At 39.9% G+C, this 23,572-nt stretch overlaps 1 long non-coding RNA gene across 1 annotated transcript in view; it reads left to right on the plus strand.

Moving 5' to 3' along the window:
- The window catches only part of LOC148011970 (uncharacterized), a 196,120-nt gene extending 172,881 nt beyond the window's left edge, over positions 1–23,239 (plus strand). Inside the window, exon 6 of the long non-coding RNA XR_015689339.1 lies at positions 23,168–23,239. This is a non-coding gene — a long non-coding RNA (uncharacterized LOC148011970). The remainder of the gene's footprint in view (positions 1–23,167) is intronic.
- Positions 23,240–23,572: the final 333 nt, after the last annotated feature.

A 23,572-nucleotide genomic window follows, 5' to 3' on the forward strand; every position in this document is an offset into this window, starting at 1 on the left:
TTATGACCCTTTTTATGTTGCCAAATATATCAAGAAAATCCTTAGAAAATGCACTCATCAAAACAAGAAACCTCTCCGAGACACCCATCCAAACAACAAGACTTCATCTCTTCAAAAAAACAAGATTTCAACTCTTCAATTCCACAAACATAATGATAAACATTTTCCATATCTTTCTCACGAATACTGTTACACAAAATCTCACAATAAATATCAAGTAACATATTTGGGACATTGTCCTTATCCAAACATCTAATTGTCCAATCCTCTTCAACTGCAACCTCACAATTTCTTTCAAACTCTCTACCCTTAGTGTTAGATCTATCTTCCCTCATTCTTTCAACCCTTTTCATAGCCGTACTCAAATTCCCTCTCACATCTTTATCAATGTCACTCTCTGCGTCCTCAAAACCCCAATCAAGATCATCACAACCATCATCACAAACTCTAGGAGAACTCAAAGAAACTAAAAGACTATCAGATGAAGTTTTTTCTTCATTATTGTTACCTAAATCAACCAAACAATCATCCACACAACTATCAAGATGCATGAGGTTAGGTCTACTCAAAACAACATCAGCAACACCACAAACAAACGCCTCTCTAGGGCCACTCAAGTGATCAACAATCATCTCACAAGACTCATCAAAGTCATAAACAACACCAACAACATCAAAATTACAACATGAGTCTGAACCCAAAACCTCAAAACTCTCTTGATCAACAAACTTACTACCAAACTCATAACAAACCTCAACAAACTCCTCGAGGGGGTCACTCATGAATATAAGTATATATAACGTGAGTTCAAAATAAGGGGTTTTTAAAACACATTTTTTACATATAGAAGGGTGTCATATAACGGGGTTACTTACAGATTGAATATAAAAGGGTTGTGTTTTATTCAAGAAAAATTCACAGATTAGGATATTTATAAATAGGCTATGAATGCACGTTATATAGAGAATATATATATAGTGAACCCCCCAAGAAAAACTCATCAAGCAACAATTTCGAACCCCTCAACTTTATCAATCAATCTTATATTTTTTAAGCCCTCTCTCTCATGGTCTTCTAACAAACTCAAAAAATCCTCCTTAATTCTCTCTTCTTATTTTTCAAGATTAACTAACTCAAGTGCAATAGATGACACCTCCTAATAAATGAACTCTCATCCTCTATAATATTTCCGTTGAAAAATATTACTAGTCCAACTTTCCACACCCCGTGTGAGACTCACGCAAAGGTCAATTCCAGCATTGGAGTTATCGACGATGCAATCTTTAAATTGTACGCGAGGTATCATGACTCTCCACTGGCAAATTGGGACCAAGGTTAAAAACTCGCATAGCCGCAGGTGAACTCCCTCTTGAGAGGAGGTCAAGAGGATCCGCCACGTGGTGTCCAAATAGAAGCTTCTAAGGGGGCTTCTTAGAGCGCCCCTTCCTGTGGATTTCCATAAAGCCATTTTACCCCCGGTTTTCTTTTAAACCCCCTTTCCATTGCAACTCCCACAAGTCCATATTAGCCCGGTTTTAAAGCCCCCTACCCGTGGAGACCCTATAAATTCCATTGTAACCTGGGATTTAAAGCCCTTTTCCATTGCATCCATCTCAAGCCCAATCCTTTGCCAGGTTTAAAGGTCCCTTCCTCGGGCGGATTATGGATAAGCCTACGAGCTGGACTTTATAAATGTATTTCAAAGATAAATATGATAACCTGTTGAAAAGAAACTTGTTTGACACTGTTTTTCTATGTCAAGTGCTAAGATTATGTGAAGGAACCGGTGCGTAACGGTCCGTCCTACGGATGGGTGGTCCCAGTTGGCTGGGAACTTTTCTCAATCACGATGGACAGCAAGGAGATCTTCTTAAAGGTAATGAATAGTAAGGGCGCTGACCCAGAGTCTAGGTTATAATAATCCTGGTTTATGCTGTTTTAGGAGAATGGAATGGGACTATGCCTTACGGTAGACAGGTCGAGCCTTAAAACCCTCTCATTTCCCATTCTCATTGAACCAAGTGCAGCGTGAATCCGCTGTCAAGATTGTGGGAGAGAAGGAAGGAGTCTCACTTGTAGCTTTCTTGCTTGCACAATGGAGGAATACACACAGAGGTGGAGGCTGAAAACAGTTTTCCTCTTCTTAGTTTGTGTAAGCCAAAAGAACTCTCATACAAAGAAAATAGAATAACCCTATATATGGGTCTCAAACCAAACTCAACTAACTAAGGTGGCATGCTAACTGAGCCACGAACTAGAGTAGATAAGGATAGCTGTTATCTAGCTATTATTCATGGGCGGTGTACCAACTGCATCTGCAAGACACGTCGGTGACATAAATGCACAACGGTCACCCTGACATATCACGAGTGGAGCTCGATCTCTCAACACTCCCCCTCGAGCTCAATCCCAATTTCTGCACACCAAGCAGGTCTTTGAACTTGCGCAGCTTCTCTGCGCCCAATGCCTTCATGAATATGTCAGCTACCTGATCCTCTGTGTTGACATAAACTAGATCAATAAGACCTAGTAAAACCCTCTCCTGCACATAGTGATAATGCACCTCAATGTGCTTTGTTCTAGCATGATAGACTGGGTTATTTGCCAAGTGTATACTACTCATGTTGTCACAATAAATGACAAGTGGCCCATCTGTAGACTGATGCATATCATAAAGTAGCTTGTGCAACCAAGCTACCTCACATGCAGCCATTGCTGCACCCCTGTACTCAGCCTCTGTGCTCGACAAGGCAACTGTAGGCTGTTTCTTGCTGCTCCAAGTGACTGCAACACTCCCAAAAGAGAACACATATCCATTGGTAGATCGTCTATCAGAAATGCTACCAACCCAATCAGCATCAGTGTATCCATGCAACTGTATCTGAACCCCAGTCTCATAAAATAGTCCATACTGCAATGTGGACTTCACATACCTCAGTATGCGTCTAGCCGCATCCAAATGCGGTTTCCTTGGAGCCTGCATAAACTGACTTACCAATCCAACAACATAGCTCAAATCTGGCCTGGTAATAGTTATATAAATCAAGCTTCCTACTATGTGTCTGTACATAGTAGGGTCTTCTAGAAGCTCACCTGCATCTGCGCTCAGCTTCACATTCTGCTCCAAAGGAACTGAAATAGGCTTACAGCCTGTCATCCCATATTTGGACAACATGTCCAATCCATACTGCCTCTACAAGAGCTGTATCCCACTTGGTGATCTAATCACCTCAATGCCCAAGAAATAACGCAGCTCTTCCAAATCCTTCATCTCAAACTTCTGCTTCAATAGCATTTTCACATGAAGGATATCTTCATCACTGTCACCTGTCATAATCAAATCATCAACATAAATGACAAGTAGCATAATACCTTTCTCTGTTTTTCTCACATAAAGTGAGAAATCTGCCTTGGAAATCTGAAAGCCAATAGTGACAAGATACTGTCCTATCTTGTCAGACGATGCTCTAGGTGCTTGCTTCAAGCCATACAAGGCTTTCTTCAACCTGCAAACAAACTCAGGATGAACAACATGCACATAACCTGGTGGCTGCTTCATATAGACCTCTTCTTGCAAATCACCATGCAAGAAGGCATTCTTTACATCCATCTGATGTAAAGACCATCCCTTTGATGCAGCCATAGCAATGACTGCTCTTACGGTTGCCATCCTTGCAACCGGACTGAATGTTTCTTCATAGTCAATGCCATATGTTTGTGCATACCCCTTGACTACTAATCTTGCCTTGTATCTGTTCACAGAACCATCTGCATTGTGCTTCACCTTATAAACCCACTTATAACCAATTGCATTCTTACCTTTAGGCAAAGGTACCAATTCCCATGTAGCATTTGCTTCCAAGGCATTCATTTCTTCATCCATGGATTTCTCCCATTTTTCTTTTCCCATGGCTTGCTCAGAAGAAGTGGGTTCTGGTTCCTGTATCACTTTGACCATATATGCATAGTGAATGGCTGTAAATCCATCATATTTCAGCCTATCCACAGGATACCTAGCTCTCGTAGACCTGCGCAAAGTAGGTTCACTCCCAGGGGCTCTCAAAACATCCCTGGTCTTCCTTACTCCAGGTGTAACAATAGAAGGAATATCCAACTCATCATCAATGCTCTGTTTTGAGCCACTGGATTCACCATCCACATAAGAGTGACCTGCATTCACATCAAACATGGGCTGATCTACCTTCTCTTTTCCTTTTCGTGATACCTGCATACCACTATCTGCATTGCTTTGAGAAGATTCTCCTGATCTCAATCTGCCTGTCCATGGCGAAGAATGTGAACCACTGCTAGAGGACGCTCCAGGTCCACTAATATTTTGTGACTGCTGCTGTGAATTCTGTGCAGCATTACCATTTTGTGCATCTACATCATCAATCACATTTACTGGTTTATACCAGCTACTCATCTCATCAAAAACAACATCTCTGCTCACTGTAAACTTACGAGTAGAAGGGTTATAGCATCTATACCCTTTTTGCTGCAGAGAGTAACCAATAAAGATACACTTCTCAGCTTTTGGATCCAACTTGGATCTCAACTCATCTGGCACATGTACATAGGCAATGCAACCAAAAATTTTCAAATGAGAAATATCTGGTTTCCTACCAATATACCTCTCCTCTGGAGTCATCCCATGTATTGCTGCAGTGGGAGTCCTGTTCATTATGTAGACTGCTGTAGCAACTGCTTCAGCCCAATAAAAATCTGGCAGGTCTTTTTCATTGAGCATGGCACGAGATACCTCTCCAATATGCCTGTTTTTCCTTTCTGCAATTCCATTTTGTTGTGGGGTATGACTGCATGAATATTGCTGCTTTATGCCATGCTCCTGCAAGAACCTTGCAAACTCATTTGAGAGGTACTCTCCCCCTCCATCTGACCTTAGGCATTTTATTTGCAGACCTGTTTCTTTTTCAGCCATAGCTTTAAGAGTATTGAAATGCCCAAAAACTTCACTTTTCTTTTTTATAAAATACACCCAAACTTTTCTGCTATAGTCATCAATAAAAGTGACAAAATAATGACAGCCTCCAAGAGATGCAACTTTAGTAGTCCACACATCAGAGTGGATTAATTCCAATGGCTTCTTACTCTCTTGAACATGTCTAGGAAATGGTTTCCTTGCCTGTTTTCCAAATTGACAGGCTTCACATACCTTATGCATTTCTACAACCTTGAATTTAGGCAATCCTGCAACAATATTTTGGGCCTGCATTGATTTAAGTCGCTGTACATTAACATGACCAATGCGTTTATGCCAGATATCAATATCTGCAACTACACCGGTCCCATGTGCAAACATTGCTGCACTCAATTCAGGCATGTCTGCATCCAATGTAAACTTTCTGCCCTTCTTCTTTCCTTTTGCTATCAAGCGACCTTTATTTTTCATATCCTCAACAAAGCATCCATGATGATTAAATCTAACCTGCAAGCCCTGCTCAACCATTTGACCAACAGAAACCAGATTCTTGGTGATATTCGGGACACGAAATACATCGGACAGGTATTTCTTTTTCCCATCCTGCATAGACAAAGGAATTTTTTCAATCTGCACAATCGGATGTGCAGTATCATCACCAGTCTCCACAAATCCTGGTTTTTCTATTTTCCTTGCATCCTCCATCCATTCTGCATGACCTGTCATGTGGTTTGATACACCTGAGTCAACATACCATACATCGTTGCTTTCTTTTGCACTTGTCACAGAATTTTTCATGTGCTACACCATAAACAAATGCTCATTTCTGTCATCACCCTGTCTACTAGAAGATGCATAATTCCCTTGTTGCACTTTTTCATTCATTATGTCATTCTGCTTTTTATAGCAGTCTTTAGCCATATGACCCATTTTACCACAGTAGTAGCATTCAACATTACTGTTTGCATTTCGGCCTCTTTGCCATCCACCACGACCTCTTTGGCTCCCCCTGCCTCTAGAGTTACCACGTCCTCCTCCATAGGACTGGTTTTCTTGAGTTTGCTGCATATTCTGATTTCTACCACGGCCTCCAAATCGACCTCCTCTACCTCTGCCTCTACCTCTTCCAGCATTTGAGTAGAAGACAGCTTCTTTTGAAGTTCATCCTGAAGAAGATGCACCACCATTTCTCTGCTCCTCAGAAATTAGAAGAGCAATCAACTCCTCAAAATCAGGAAATCTTTCACGAACTGAAATGGATGTCCGAAACTGTGCATAATCCTTTCCTAGACCATTCAAGGTCACAGAAACTAAATCATCATCTTCCACGGGCGACCCAATGGAAGCAAGTGCATCTGCAATCTTCTTCACCTTCATGTGGTAGTCATTGATGCTCATATTTTCTCTTTGCACATTATGCAACTCTTGCTTGAGCTGCATTTTCTTGGCTTGCGTATTTGTGCTATACATTTTTGACAAAGTATCCCATGCCTCCTTTGGCGTACTTGCATCTTGAATATGCACAATCATAGAGTCTGAAATGCTGATAGACAGCCAATACATAACTTTCCTGGCTCTCTCATGCCATGCTTTAAATGCCTGCATTTGCTGTTGATTGGGAACATCAGGAAGAACTGGTTCTTCTTCATTTCCTGCAACAAAATTCCAATATTCTTTTCCCATAAGAAAATTTGTCATTCTAAACTTCCATGCTTGGAAGTTGTTCTTATCAAGCTTTTCAGTGACAATCTGTGAGAGAGAATCAGACGCCATTATAGAACACTGCAAAAAATTCTGTCACTGCAAAGAACACAGCTTCAGCCTCACAAGGGCTAATCTGTAAAACTGACGAAAGTGGTATTTGACCACACAGTCACTTCCTAGTGACGATTTTGCATCAACAGGCAACAAGGATGATTCTGTAACTCCCAATGTCTCTGCGCACAGGCATACGATGCAATTTCTACAGTAACTTTTCACCGACCTGTACAACAATGGTCGCACAGCATAAAACTAGATCTTTTCCTGAGTGTGTGCAGAAAACTTCCGCCTCCAAAACAGGCCACGAAATGGCCTTAAATCAAAAAAACTGAGTGACCAAGGGCTAAAGCCCGGTCCCGCAACATATATTGCCCTCTTGCTTCACTGCGAATGGCGTCTCAATCTGAGACAATGCACTCTTGCAATTTCCGGCTGTGCTACCTGCAGAGATCTGCTCCCAAAACAGAAAATGAAAGCAACACTGCTCCTCTTACCAGAACACCGCGAGCTTGGCTTGCTTTCTTGAGCTCCTTACCACGAACAAGGCTCTGATACCATGTCAAGATTGTGGGAGAGAAGGAAGGAGTCTCACTTGTAGCTTTCTTGCTTGCACAATGGAGGAATACACACAGAGGTGGAGGCTGAAAATAGTTTTCCTCTTCTTAGTTTGTGTAAGCCAAAAGAACTCTCATACAAAGAAAATAGAATAACCGTATATATGGGTCTCAAACCAAACTCAACTAGCTAAGGTGGCATGCTAACTGAGCCACGAACTAAAGTAGATAAGGATAGCTGTCATCTAGCTATTATTCATGGGCGGTGTACCAACTGCATCTGCAACTGACACGTCGGTGACATAAATGCACAACGGTCACACTGGCATATCACGAGTGGAGCTCGATCTCTCAACATCCGCTTCGGCCCTGGCGTTTCTGCGTAAAGTAGTTCGCTTCGGGTTCGGCGCTAGTTGCCGTTTAGAAAATGACCATTAGGGGAAACCTTGATTCAGGTCGGTCCTAAGTGGGAACGGTCAGAATACTTCTGCTACGTGGCAGACGCGGAAAGTCCTAGATCGCAAACCCCGTGATATTCCATGGGAGTACCGGGCGGAGCTTTCTAGACCTCCTTTCCGATGGACTGCTGAGACGTGTCCTGAAGGGAACAGGTGGACATGTTACATCCTCACTATCATCTTCCTCATTAGAACTATCACTCTCCTCATCTTCTTCTTCTTCACTGTCATCCTCATTCACTTGTTTTTTTCTTGAAGACATATCAAATTTCTTTGGTACTCCCCTTCGATATACCTTTTCTACAATCTTGAATTGCTCTTGCTATCCTAAGCCAAGGTCTACCCACTATAAGCGGAAAAGCTTCCAACCCTACTGACATAACATGACAATTAATTTTCGTAGACACACCATAAGCCTTCACTTCCAAATTTTGAATGATACCCAAGTACTTGACTTTAGCATGATTAGCAAGCCTGATTCGAAACTTTGATCCTTCAATAATTCAAAGTCCAAATTGCTCAACACAAGCTTGAGTAATCACACTAATTTGTGCTCCTCCATCAATATATGCTTCACCTATGTTCTGATTCTTATGCCAAGGATCAACATTAGGACAAATATGAGGCAATTCTTCAATACTCAAAACTCTTACTATTCCTTTCTTTTTATCCTTATACTTCGGATTTACTAATTTCTTCCATTGTCATCTCATCTTAGGACACAACTCCATCAACTGGGCAAATATATATTTACTTTCTTACCGATCATATCCTTTTTAAGGTCAAAGTCACTCTCTCCTTCCCCCAATGGAATATCAGTAGCATAATAATGTTTTCTAGGGCTACGCTCTCAATTTATTTCCTTCTCTCTTCTCCCCTCTCTTTGTTTTTCTACCTCTTTCTTCACCATCCTTACTAGTTTCAAGTTCATCTCTCTCAGCATCTCTCTTTCTTTTAATTGCAGGCATTACATTAACAATTTTATTTTCCTGATCCTGATTTTCTAGAAGAATACAATTTATGGCACTTTTTCCTTTCTCCTCTTCAGTCAACCTAGGATCTTAATTTATGGAATCATTTTTTATTTCTATCCCAAAATCATTTCGTTTGTTAGGCAAGCTTTGAGATAAAGGATAGATATCTCCTTTTGCTCTAGGCGGATAAGGACAATTTGTGCTCACATGACCTAACTCTCCACAAGAAAAAAGTCACCATCGGTCTTCAAAAATATCATCTTCCATTTCTTCTTCTACTTCCTAAATTTTCATTATTGGTTTGTCCTACCGGTCCTCCACTTCCTCTTCCCCAAGGTCTCCCTCTCAAAGCTACTAACCTCATATTTTACAATTGACCTGATAATTGATCTTCAACCTCTGGTGCTAATTGAGCATTTTGTCTTGTTAAAATTTGAAAATTTTATCCATCCCCCTGCTAATTTTGGTCTTTGTTTTCAACATTAGGTCTTCTAAATGACTCTCTCTTTTTAAATTTCTCATTTTTTCTTTCCTTTTCTATATGGGTTCCTCAAAAGTACTTGGTTCCTTAATTTCCAACTTTGTCCTCACCTCTCCCTGCAATTTTTCAACAAACTATTTTATTTTCAACATTTTTGGGGCTCTCTCTCCAAGGCCTAAATATGCATTCCAACAATCCCAAAGTTTGGTGCACTCTAGGGCAAAGAGTTCTATGGTCTAGTCTTCTTCTTTTTTACAAGTTTCTATTTTTCTCCAAAGGTCTTAGGAAATTTCAATTTCCTTAAAACAGTGAAGAAATGCTTGCTTGGTTGCTTCATATTCCATAGGAATAGGAGGATTTCTCATTCTAAGGGTTTGTATAAAGATGGTACAATCTCGAAGGGTACATTCACACTTAGTGTGGGTGCATGCACGGTGGCCCTTTATTCCCAACAAGTTTTTCAAATTGATTATATCTAGCTTTTGGAATCAGAGAATTACTTGTTTTTAGAAAATCTGATGCACAATTTTTGGGTGTTAGGTTTGTGTTACATTGGTCAAAGAATTATGAAAGAATATTCAGTGTATATAGCTAGAAGGGTGGCAAGGATGCATGCCCTGCCACCTAATTATTTTTCCCCTCTATAACCTTTGCTATTTACTTCAAAAATTTACTCTTTAATTGTCATAATTAGCATTGCTATCTGTATCACTAATTCTCACTAACGATGTTAATAGTGACACTAGTAGAAATGCTAATAGCGGCGAATCTATCATGTCACTAATAACAACATGAATAGCAATAACCAAAGCAATTTTTTCCATGAATAATTCTATTGCTTTAAACATTAGTATTGGATAGCCAGTGTGCTAGCATGCCAACCACTTGCGAGCCTATGCTCCAAGATGCCAAACACTTGTGAGCCTATGCAAAAAAACATTATAGTTTCCCTCCTTTACTTTTAATCAGTCACGTGATTAGGCACAATGTGATTAGGCACGGGATTCAAGACATTATAAATTTAATTGGTCACCATCACCACTCCTTGATAGCTCGAGTGCTATTTTGTGATAAATTTCAAGATTCTTCTTTAACTAGTTTTATAATATAGTATGTTATAACAATAAGCAATTATAAAATCATAGAATGAAGATTTTGTGGAAAAAAGAGAAATCTAATCCTATCATAAAATGAAGATTTAGAAAAAGAAATTATAGTGGTTTAGATTCTATAGGAAAATATTTATTTTAGATATATTCTTTAGTTGGTAAATCTACAAAATGCATCAATAGTGGGCATCAATTTTAGTTATCAATAATATAATGTGACTTTAGAAAACTAAAACTTACAAGTATACTTGGACAAAAAATTACTACAATGCATCAACAAGAAAGTGGAAGCCTATTTTTTTGGCTTTTTTTGTGTGGACTTGATACATTCATTGAAACGAAAGTAAAAACTGCAACTTTTACAAAATCTGAAGCAATGCACCAGAATTATAACACACAAGACTCGTAAGTTAGATACTCCACTGGTCAGGAATCACATAGACTAATGATTTCTTGTTGTGTGGGAGTGAAAATCACTTAAATCTTCTCGCAAGCATGATGTGCTACTTGAGCTACCATAAGAACTTCAAAAAAATTTGATTAATTTAACACACTTCTTACTTGTAGAGTTTGGTTGAGCTTGTGTAAGCTTCTAATGGACAAGAGTGTGTCTTGTAATTAAGTAGGTAGCCATCAAGCTAAAGAATGTCTATATGTCTAAGATTTCCTATTCAAATCCCAATTGTATTGGAAAAATTCAAAACATATTGTTTTATGAGAAAATGCTTGCTCCTTGTCTTGATCATCTCATCATGCTTGTGCCTTGTCTAGATAATTTCATCATGCTTGCAGATGACTTCTTCATGCCCCAACTCATCCATGGCTTCTATTGATGCAATGGATTGTGCATTAGGTCTTCAATCTTGCACTAGAAAAATCCCAAATGTCCCCTAAATACTACTGTGATGTTATGACACTACTATGCATTCACTCACAAAAAACCTTAGAAGATGGCCATGAGTCAAGAGTTTAGAGTAGTCCAAATTAGTGTCACTAGTAGAAGGTTTTGGTTTGCCTAGCATGGTAGCTTGTATAGAATATTGATGCTTTCTTTATATTTCATTTATTAGGTGAATAAGGATTAGATCTATATCAAGCTAGTACAAACAACACATTTTGTATATGAATGACTTGCATACATGATAGACATATTCAGGCTATAAATAAATTAGTCACTGTCCCTAGAGAAGCCCTTGAATTGGACAAGGGATGAAATAAAAAATGAAGGATTGGATGTCCAACAAGAGCTTGTAAAAGTTGCTGAATGTTGCGGGACCAATATATGCAAGGCTTTTATCCCCCCAAACTAAGACTAGGAAGATAGAGATCTTAGCCATTCAGGCCTTTTGCTCATCAGATTGTAGACAATCATCCTGATTGACCTTCACATGAGAAGGTAAAGGACAGCTAGTAGGCCTAACATCTTGCATATGAAACTTCTCAAGGACCTTCTAGATGTACTCCTTTTGTGACAAATATAGGAACCCCTTAGAGTGATCACATGTAATGCGCATCCTAAAAATATGTGAGGCCTGCCCCATGTTATTCATCTCAAAGCTCTCCTTGAGTTAACCTTTCAAGGTATCCAACTCATCATGAGTACTCCCAGCAATCAATATATCATCCACATAGAGGATCAAAATCATAAGGATGTCATCATGAGCCTTCTTTGTGTACAAACAAGGATCCATATCATGCATAATAACCCAGTGAATGCATAAAAGCATCAAATGTATCATATTAGGGCCAAAAATGTTTCAAAATGGCACTCTTAAGAAAATGATTAAGTTGCTAATTGGAAAAGGTGTTTAAAAGAGAAAAACCCTCCAAGTTTGGCTACTTGAATGTGATTAATGAGAGAATGTATGATTCATTTAAGAGGTCGGGTATTAAATATCTTCAATCTTTAATGGATGTTAAGTGTCACCTTTTCAGTCTTATTCTCTTGCAAATGGCAAAATCTTGTATTTTTGAATTTTCACACCAAAAGACTCTGCTCATTTATTCCTCGATGTTCATTTTTTGCACCTCTCTTTCCTGTGGTTCTATTTCCTTCTCTGTGATATTGTTGCCCCGTTTAGGGTTTCCTACCAAAATGTTTACCAGTACCTCTTCTAGCAATACAAGCACATCCCCACCACACAAGTATAAACTTACTATTCATTTAGATCCTATCTATTCATCTTGGAGGAGTATAAACCATTGAGGATTGTTGGATAAGGATGAAGCTAACAGGTTGCGATTACAAGAAAAGAAGCATGTAGACTTATGGATGGATGAAAGTATTTATCCTTTCGACCCTTCTACAGGTAAACCTCCTTTTTACAATATTCACAACTTCATAAGGTATGTTGGATATGGTTGTGATGGGATGCTTGGCTATTGTATGAGGTTATATTTTGTATCTTTTACATCTAGAAAACAAATGCATGAAATGAAGGAAGCATTAACATTGGCACAAAAAACTATTTCTGAGCTAACGGAAAAGGTTAATAATTTAGAAATCTCTAATCAGTCATTGCAAGAAAAACTATTGCGCTTGAAAGAAACTCCAATAGGATTTAGACAGATTAAAAAATCACTTAAAAATTTAATGGACTTGTGTAGTGTGGTGAAGACAAAAATACTAAATCTTGCGAAGAGATATGTCTCTAATATTCTAGGTATTAATATTCGAGAGAATGATGAGAGGATTAAGCTTATTAAAGAAGCCATGACAAAGAAGGACATTATAAGGATTCTTAAATCACTTGAAAATGTAAACTTAAGAAGCTAAACTTTGAAAGAGTTAGTGAAATATTTAAAAGGAATAGGTAAATCAAATGAAATTGTGGAGACATGTGATAGTATGGGTATCAGTAGGTTATTGTGCTCTCTCTAAATTGTGGTTTACAAATCTTAAATGTCATAGAATAAGTGCATTTGGTTTGCCTCGGCCTCTTGCAGTTTCAATTGCTAGGATAGCTATGAATCGTAGCATTCCAGATATTTTTGGGGAGTATATCCATATAAAAAGATCTATGCCCTATGAAAAACATAAAAACACATTTAATAATATTTGGATTGATCATAAAAGAGTCCCGAGCTATAAAAGGAAGACCCCTCTAAAGCCATTGTCAATCTATCTTTCCCCCAGTCAGAGTTCTTCCAACTACCCTTAAGCTCTTCACCTATTATCTATCTAGATCACCATCTAAGCTTCACATTGGAAGCACACGGGTGGATAGAGACATCTTTGTATTAGTTCATTTGAAATTAAAGCAGTCTTTGTTATTCTCATATTTGTTGTGTGTTCACTACTCCTAGCTCAGATTTTGTCCACTATGCCCTATAATTTATACATACTATCAAAACCCAGGGGGTTCTAGGAGTAAAGAGTATGCGAGAGGAAAGGGCTTCAATAGTGAAGAGGAGAAAATTTGTCTGTTGCATCAAGTAGTGGTGTTGGCGCATCAAGTGTTGCTACTACTGTACCAACAATTCAAAAAACACCAAGGATTCGCCTAGCAACCTTTAGTGAAGAAAAGTTAAATGGTACAAACTATACTTTGTGAAAGTTTAAAATCACAACTATGCTTAATTCTTATGAGCTTCTCGAGACGGTGCTAGGGACTGACCCATAATCACAAGTGACCCCCTTGACCCATCAAATTTGACTGTTATGATTCCTCCAAATGCAAATCTTCTATGAGCTTTGAAATGAAGTAATAAAAATGCATTGTGTATCTTAGTTATAAGTTGTTCTGACATTGTTTTGATCTTGATTAATCAGCATACAACCAAGGCATCAAAGACTTGAAATGCATTGATGAGGAGTCAGTACAAAATAAAAAATCAAACAAGGATTCAGAACTTGGAGAATCAACTAGTAGTAGAGAAGTTTATTAAAGAAGAGACAATTGAAGAATTTATCACTCGGATCAAGAATTCGCATGTGCTGATGGTGATTGGCGCTGGGATACAAAAGATTAGTGAGGAGCTAGCTTGGAGGTGTCTTTGGAATTCGTCCACCAAAGTTTATTTACAGAAAATTTGTGCGAAATTTTTCATTACTTGCTTTGCCTTTGACTAAACTTTTAAAGAAAGGTATTGTTTATCATTGGTTTGATAATCAACAGAAATCTTTTGATTTATTGAAACATGCATTAACCCATGCTCCTGTATTACAACTACCTGATTTTAATAGACCATTCTTTTTAGTAGTTACTGATGCTAGCGGATCTGGAATAGGAGTCGTACTTATGCAAGATAATCACCCCATAGCCTATTCTAGTTGTAAACTGAAACCCTCCGAACTTAAATACTCCACATATGATAAAGAATTATTAGCTGTTGTACAAGCTTTAAGACAATGGAAACATTACTTAATGGTTTCTGAGTTTTTGATTAAGACTGATCAACAAAGTATTAGACATTTACTTAGTCAACCTCAAATATCCGACCGACATATCAAATGGGCAGCTTTTATTCAGAGTTTTCATCCCATTATCCAATATCAACCAGGTAAAGAAAATGTAGTGGCTGATACATTAAGTAGAAGACCAACCATTCATAATATCTCTGTTATATCATTTGATTCTCTAATTTCTATGAAAGATACTTATCATCAGGACATTACTTTTCATGCTGATTGGAATAAATTAGTTGGAAATAATTGTATTCCTATTGATTCACCGTCTTACAATGATGGATTCATGTTTTATGAAAAGAGATTATGTGTTACAGTTCCATTTAGATCTTTTGTTTTGAATGAGATTCATTGTCCTCCATATCAAGGTCATAGAGGTATCATATCTACTTTGCGTACATTGACTAAAGATTTTTACTGGCCACATATGGACACTGATGTATCTAACTTTGTTTCTAAATGTTTGATTTGTCAAAGAGTTACGAGACATCATGGTAAACAGTATGGATTTCTTATGTCTTTATCTATTCCATCAAGACCATGGGAACAGATTTCTATGGATTTTATTATTGGTTTACCTAATACTAAAGCTAACCATGATATGATTTGGACTGTAGTAGATAGGTTTAGTAAACAAGTATATTTCATTCTATGTAAGAAAACTTTAACAGCATCTCAGGCAGCACAATTGTTTTTGAAAACTGTTTTCACTAATCATGGATTACCAAAAGTTATTATTTCTGACCGTGATTCTAGATTTTGTAACAACTTTTGGATTACTTTGTTTGCTAACCTAGGAACAAAGATTGATTTCTCATCTGCATTTCATCCTAAAACTAATGGACAAACAAAAGCCACTAACAGTACTATTTTAGATATTTTACGTGCTTACACTATTTCTAAACCACAGACATGGGACACACATTTGCATTTACTGCAGTTTGCATATAACAATACACCACACACATCTACAAAGAAAGCACCATTTGAAGTGATTTATGGTTATAGATTGTCTACACCTGTTGCATCTTTATCAAATAGAATTCAGAGTGCTGATGATATTGCTAATATGCACGCTACTATTTTTGATGAGGTTAAAGACATGATTGCCAAAGCCCAACAATCGTATACAAAACAAGCCAATAAGAAAAGACAGGCCATAAATTTCAAAGTTGATGATTATGTTTGGTTGAGAATAGAAAAACGTAGATTACAAAGTGTAGATAAACACCAAGTTGTCAAATTAGCACCTAGATTCTATGGACCATTTAAGATCATTCACAAAATCAATGACAATGCATTCAAGATAGAATTACCACCTCACTGGAAAATTCACAACACATTTCACATTAGTTTATTACAACCCTTTAGAGGCCAATTACCTGTATACCCTGTTTATGAAAACCCACCTTTGTTAGATGAACAGACTGAAATACTTGAACCTGAAGCTATCATAGATACTGATTTTATGACCACTAGAACTGGACGTAGATATTCTAGATATTTGGTCAAGTTTAAAAACCATCCTGTTGAAGAGGCCCAATAGATGCACACTAGAGACTTAAATGCTTTCCCCACTCTGTTAGCTCCACATTGAGCTAATAGCAATTGAGAACAACTGCTATCCCACCCCGGGGGTATGATGCCAGGAGGCATATTTCACAGTGGATTCTGTGAGGTTTTACGGTGGATTCCGTAAACTTTGTTGACCGGAGCTCATACACAAAGTGGATTCTTTGTGCGAGAAGTTGATGGGGACGCCTATCCTTTTCGGGCGTTTCATTAATTTAGTGTGTACATGGGTGATTCCATAGTGGGTGATTCTGCAAAATACATATTAAATTAATAAACGTTTATGAGTTTAGAGTGCGCACTCTTAATAAATTAAGGTTAGGATTGATTTCTAGCCAGTTGATTTATTTATGTAGCTGAAGACTGCTAGGTATTCACTTTTGTCGGTTTAATTATATTAGTTTACTAACGATTGTGAATGCTTCAGTTGATGTGTAGAGATAGCAGCAGTGGCGGAGGAAAGCATTGGAGGATAGCGTGTATTCGAGTTGTCACTTAAATTTGATGGGCACATATCTTAGGCATGGCGCCTATATTTTGTTGCGCCTATTTATTGAGGCATTGGATATTTATTTATTATTTTGTATACGCATGGGCGTACGATTATGATATTTGTATTTGGACATTGTATTGGGTATGCCTGACTAATCTTTGGGCGCCCGCCCATTAGCTTTATTTCTATTTTGTGCTAAAGCAAACTCAAAAGCCAAAAGCGTGCTATTTTGTAAATTGGGCTATTATTTGAGCTTGAAAATGATTAATACAAAAAATACATGCTTTGTGGAGCGCTCACACAAGGCATAGGGGGAGATTGTACCCAATTGGTCTCTTGTTCATGTCGTGCATGCTTTCTACCTTGAGTTTTGTGCAAAAAGTGGAGTTCTTTTGTTCTTGGGGACCTTCCGGCATTCACTACGCGAGCATACAGCGTCCGATCTGCGCACCACATTTAGGTAAATCATATACTCGTAAGAGGTACTTGTACATATAAAATAGACAATGAGGTGTTAATTCAACAATAGTGGCTAGATACAAAGGCATAGAGTTGGCCTTGGCTTTGGGGTATACTTCTCATACAAGAGAGCATCATGTTTTCCAAATCAAGTGTAAGAACCTCTATTTCTACATCAAAATAGATGAAGATGGAACTCTAATATATCCTTTATTTGAATAGCATTGGTTCAATGGTGTTCAGACCTTCATTGAAACAAAACAAGTATTGCTTGTGGCACTAGTGCCATTATTTTAACCATAACATAGAAATAGGAACCAAATCTAGTAAACGGAACATAATTTTATTTTATTATGCCTTCGCACATCTAGAAAACTAAAGAGGCTAATATTTCTACACACGTCTAAACATTATAGAGCTTCCTCCTAAACAAATTACCGACATTTGGTCACCTAGTTACATTTCACATTTTTCCTTAAACTTTTCTATTTTGTAAACTAGAGAGTACCTTGACTTTGTTATACATGTCATGTCTTATTTATTAGGTTTTGTAACTAGAGAATATGCTAGTATTATGGTCCAAACTTAGGACAACCATATTATTTCTTCGCAATGTTGTTATACTTATCAAATCTTAATTATGGGCAAAATAAAAAAGGATCCAAAATGGCTCATTTTGGCTTTGTAACTATGTTTCCTACATTTCAATATAGAAGTGAGTGTGTGTGTGTGTGTGTGTGTGAGAGAGAGAGAGAGAGAGAGAGAGAGAGAGAGAGAGAGAGATTACCATAAAGGAAAGACTATTCTATGAATGTGCACATAAGCACACATATAGGTGCACATATATATACTAAACACGGAGAAGGGTGTCATACATAAAACAAGAGATAATGGGGTTGATAGCTCTAAACCTTTAAGCAATGGGGTGGATGAGCATCCTAAAGCCACCAGCATTTGGGGGTAGCACAGCATTGGGCCACTTGGGTGTTGGGTGGCTATGTAATGGTTCGAAGGAGAAGGTGTCATAGAGACGCATCAATAGTGGTGGCCCCGCCCGATTGAAGAGGCTTTGCCCGATACATTGTCGCGGCCCTGCCGTGAAGGGAATGTAGGACATGAGTGGTGGTAATTTTTGCCCCTCCGCCCAGTGGTTCGGGTTGAACACGTGTGCATTCTTATAGTAAATTGGATGATAGTGTAGCGCAATGATGGGGATGACTAGGACTTTCCCCTTGGGGATGGGTCCATAACCCTCCACATAGTCATCACCCTTTGCTTGCCTTGTTATCACATTGGCCTGTGGGTACATTCGATTTGTCTCTAGGCACACATTTTTGAAAAAGTTAAGGTCCTTGGCCCTTGTTAACCTAGCTGCCCTCTCGCCCCACTTTAGGTCATTGGACACCAAATGCACCGCCCACCCCAGTGCATTGGGTGCTCTCGTTGCTCCCGCGAACAATAAATTTTTCACTGTATCATGCAATTGCACACTATCCACGCTTGCTGTAGCCTGACATAGGCGCAAAGGCTCACCGTCATCACGGCTACAGTGACAAACATGATGGCGGCAGGGGAGGCTACACCAGCAGCAACTCAATCACATACAGACACAGAGTACACGCCCAGCCCACACACTCCCGTACACGCTCACAGATGCACCCACACCCAGGAGTGCTCCGATTTGCAAGCGAAGGGGAAGACTGGAGCTTGTAAATTTTATAGTGGGTAGCACGTGCTCCGGGGCTGGGAGCACTCATCAGCAAACCAACATATGCATATGCTCCGTATTCTACTATTTTTCGCATTGAGAAAACAACACACGGGCTTCACGCCTTCACATCTCACGACACACTGAAACTTGATAGGCTGCAGCGCTGCCAGTTGGTTCCTGAATCCTCACAATGAAACTTAATAACTTATATTCACTGGTGAACGTCGGGGCCTCGTTGAGCGCGTCTTAAGAAAAAATTATTAACGAGTCACTCATGTCCACATCCCTGTCCCGTAACGAGCTATGTCTAATACGACAGTCTGGACCATGCTTCACGCCACATTGCCATTGCGCACCGCTCTACACGGGCTAAACGCTGTCACAGATCACGACATCCTGATATTTGATAAATTGAAAGCATAGTGCCGAGAAAAGACTCTTTAGGTTTACAGCCCGGGAAAGGTCTTCCTCTGAGGACCCTCCATTCTCTCGCTCTCGCGTGCGCGCGCTGGCCTTTTGGCCGAGGGTTAGGGTTGCAGAAATCGGTGACGTGACGGATTGCATGCGCGAGGAAGGCAAGGAAGATTGTGGGCGGACTGTTTTCCCTCGTGTCGCCCGTCAGGGTATGCGTGGAGGTGACTCTGCCGCTCAGGATGCTGGCATAGAGCTCCTCCCATACTGTGCCACAGTTTGGCACCATGTCTGTGCCCATCATGCAGATGACACCCCCTTCTCTGTACCATCATGATCCTGGCATGGCGGGCTCTCTACAAAGAGCCTTTGGCAAAATACTAGGTAATCCATTGTTCAATGGACTCTCTCCTCAACATGCAGGCCAAGGGCATCTCGGACCTATTGGGCAGCATACAAAACAACATTCAGGAGGATGTGGAGATGGACTGTCCTTTGGGACTGGAGCCGTCCACCTGGGAGGTTTTGCAGAACAACTGGCAGGATGTGATAGTAGAAGCCCCACGAACCAAAGGGAGGAGCCTCCAAGAAGCTAAAGGAGCTAACAACATGTCAACTCCTCGAGGTCAGCAGGGTCTTCCTCAACGAGGCAAACATCAGACTCAGGTAGGAGCTCAAAAAGGGTTGCACGACTCCGCCACCCCCCCCAAAGCGTCTCTGGAATCTGGGCAGCCAGCAAATCCAACTGGTATGCCAGGTAAGAAAGTCTGTCTCTCAGTCCCTGCTATGGAGTTGAAGAAGTTCACAATTTCCTATCAATCTAGAGCGCTTATTGGGCTATGTCATGGGGCATGCCCCCCCATGGATTTTCTCCGAAACTGGGTCAAGCTGAACTAGGAACCAATCGTCGGTGGAAAACCCATGGCTATTCAATACCTCCCAAACAACTATTTCTTCTTCCTTTTTGAGAGCGAGCATACAGCCCTAACCCTAATAAGCTATAGACAATGGATACTGAGGAGCTCTCCATTGTCCCTCTTCAAATGGACTCTTGAGTTCGACCCCTCTGGTCCTAAACCGACTTGTCTCTCGATTTGGGTCGAATTTCCAAACCTTTCGTTGCACCTATATCCCTTCTTGAAATCCCTAGCTGCTCCCCTTGGTAGGTTGTTAGGGCAAAGGCCTTACACGACATCAACCCGTGGTGGCATCCTCAACTATTCATAGAGATAGACCTTAGCAAAACCCTGATAGATTTATTGCTGATTAATGATTCAGAGGGAAACTTTGTGAAGGACCAACCTGTCCTCTACAAGAATCTTCTAAATGCTTGCTTCAAGTGCCTCAAATCGGGACACTTCATTCGAAATTGCCCTGAATGGAAAGATAGAGAGAGTCCAGAACCCAACAAGGAGAACTCCCATCCTAAAACTGGTAACCCACAAGATGATGGGTTCCAATCGGTCAACAGGAAGTAAAAAAGTAAGTATCAGTCAACCCAGAAACAAAACAATAACAGCAAGGGAAAAAACACTTACAATAACAGATACTCCCCCCTTCTCATGAACTTAGAGGATGTACTAGCAGGGAATAGTGAAAAGGGGAAAACTAGTAAAAAAAGAGAGACTGCTCCAGTAGAGTTAGACTATGATGATGTTATAGTTGAAGAAACTCAGGCTGAAAACAAAGAGCAGGCAACCAAAACAAACAAGAATTGCATACATTTAGAAAACTTAAACATTGACCTCAATGAACAGAATGAAGATGTAGAGTTTACTCAGGTAGAGGAAGAGGAACTTCCAATGGGAAGAGAACTTCCTCTCAGCCATATCCCTGCTGAGAGCGCAACCAAAGAGGGAGGATATATTCAAAACGCCAAAAGGAGATACTTAGGTGTAGGACAAAGTGCTAGTAACCCATTTGGTCAAACAAAGGGTCCTCAGAAGAAAGGGAAACCAAAAAAAACATAAATTTGTTTAATGCATAAACTAAAAATTGTCTCTTATAACATCAAGGTGTTGACTAGCCCCCAAAGGGCAACTACACTCAGGGAATGGCTCAAAGTTAGTGCCATTTTCCCCGATGTTATTTGCCTACAGGAACTAAAAGTGTCAGGTCCCCCTCTTCTAAAGAGCCTGTAGTAAGTGTCTAAGGAGTATGAATGGTTCATGACAAACCACACCAATAGGAGGGGGGGGGCTTGCATAGGTGTCTCCATTCAAATTAAGGATAAAATATGTAAGGCTATGATAGATACAGAGAATAACTGGGTTGCAGTCCTTTTTAAAAATTAGGATGAACTTGCTGTTGTCTCAATTTATGCCCCTAATACTTCTACTGAAAGATGCAGGTTGTGGGATTCATTTCAAGTCATCAATTGCCCCATTATCATTGCAGGGGACTTCAATATGGTCGAAACAACAAAAGACAGGTATTTGGAAAAAGGAACATGTATTGCAGGAACTGAAAAGAGTAAGTGGCTAGTAACTAAAGCCTAGCATGGGCTTACAGATGTCAGTGAACAACTAGCATTTACATGGAGTAACAATCAAAGTGGAGTTTATCTCCGTAAGGCTAGACTTGATAGATTTTACATATCTGCAGGTCTGGTGGCCTCCTATGTCAATCTCAAAGTTAAAGCTCTAGATAACTTAGTCATGTCTGACCAGAAGCCTATTCAGTTGGTCCTCTCTAACTCGTCCCAAATAATAAAAGCTGGCTGGTTTCATACTGACCCTAGATTATTTCAAAACAAAATAGTTAGGGACTCTATCAAAGGAATCTGGACAATGGCCTTCTAGCAAACAGTCTCCCCAGCTCATTCATGGGCTAAAGCCATTAAAGACACTCAACATTTTTTTAGGGATGTCAAAAATAAAAAAGTACATCAGACTAGGGAACATAGAGCTAGACAATACCCCTCAGTCGGTGCCAGTCGTCTGCATCTAACCACTCGGGCTTTGGAGCCCTACTCTTGATTGCCTTGCGTGCGTCGGATCGTCTATGTGACATGTATGCACGCATGCAATCCATCATCCAGCCCGTAGAGAATCTATCCACTGCGGTTGGCACCGGGAACTCCTCGTGCAAGGATGCTACTATGTACTCCTTGCTCCCCTCCGGTATGTTCCTCCAATGATCCAGGACGTTGTGCCGAAAAACTTGTTGGCACAACTCCCTCATGCGAGCCATCACCCTCCTCCCCTCATCATTCATGATGATGGCTCCTGACTTGCCATCTACTAGGTATCCATAATCCCTAGGAGTGTGCCTTGTATGGGCCCTCTCCCATCTCCGTCCACGCTCCTGGGCATATCTAGGAGACCCCTGAACATCCGGTGTACCGACGGGGGTACCCTCTCCCGGAGTGCCACACAAAGAGGTGCCACCAGAGGGTGTGCCACCAAAAGGAGTGCTACCAAAAGGCGTGACATCTGCCGACGGCTGCGCAAAAGCCGGAGTAACTGGAGTTGATGCCAGGAGGCATATTCCACGGTGGATTCCGTGAGGTTTTACGGTGGATTCCGTAAACTTACTTAGATGACCGGGGCTCATACGCAAAGAGGATTCTTTGTGCGAGAAGTTGATGGGAACGCCTGTCCTTTTCGGGTGTTTCATTAATTTAGTGTGTACATGGGTGATTCCATAGCGGGTGATTCCGCAAAATGCATATTAAATTAATAAACGTTTATGAGTTTAGAGTGCGCACTCGTAATAAATTAAGGTTAGGATTTATTTCTAACCAGTTGATTTATTTATGTAGCTGAAGACTGCTAGGTATTCACTTTTGTCGGTTTAATTGTGTTATTTTACTAACGATTGTGAATACTTCAGTTGATGTGTAGAGATAGCAGCAGTGGCGGAGGAAAGCATTGGAGTCTAGCGGGTTTTCGACTTTTGGATTAGATTTTGATAGGCGCTACGCCTATATTTTGTTATGTCTATTGAGACATCGATTATTTATTATTATTTTGTATGCGCTTATGCGCCTGGATATGTTATTTCTATTTGGACATTGAGATTGGGCGTGCCAGACTCTATGGGCACCGTCCATTAGCTTTATTTTTCTATTTTTGGTAGAAAGCAAACTCAAAAGCTAAAAGCTTGTCATATTTTTGTAATTGGGCTATTTTTGAGCATGAAGATTGGAAATATACATTAAATACATGCTTTGTGAAGCGCTCACACAAGGCATGGGGGAGATTGAACCCAATTTGTCTCTTGCTTCATGTCGTGTTT

Source organism: Lygodium microphyllum, chromosome 28, assembly GCF_053477565.2.
Source record: "Lygodium microphyllum isolate KBCC chromosome 28, Lygodium_microphyllum_v1.1.10, whole genome shotgun sequence".
Lineage (NCBI taxonomy): Eukaryota > Viridiplantae > Streptophyta > Polypodiopsida > Schizaeales > Lygodiaceae > Lygodium > Lygodium microphyllum.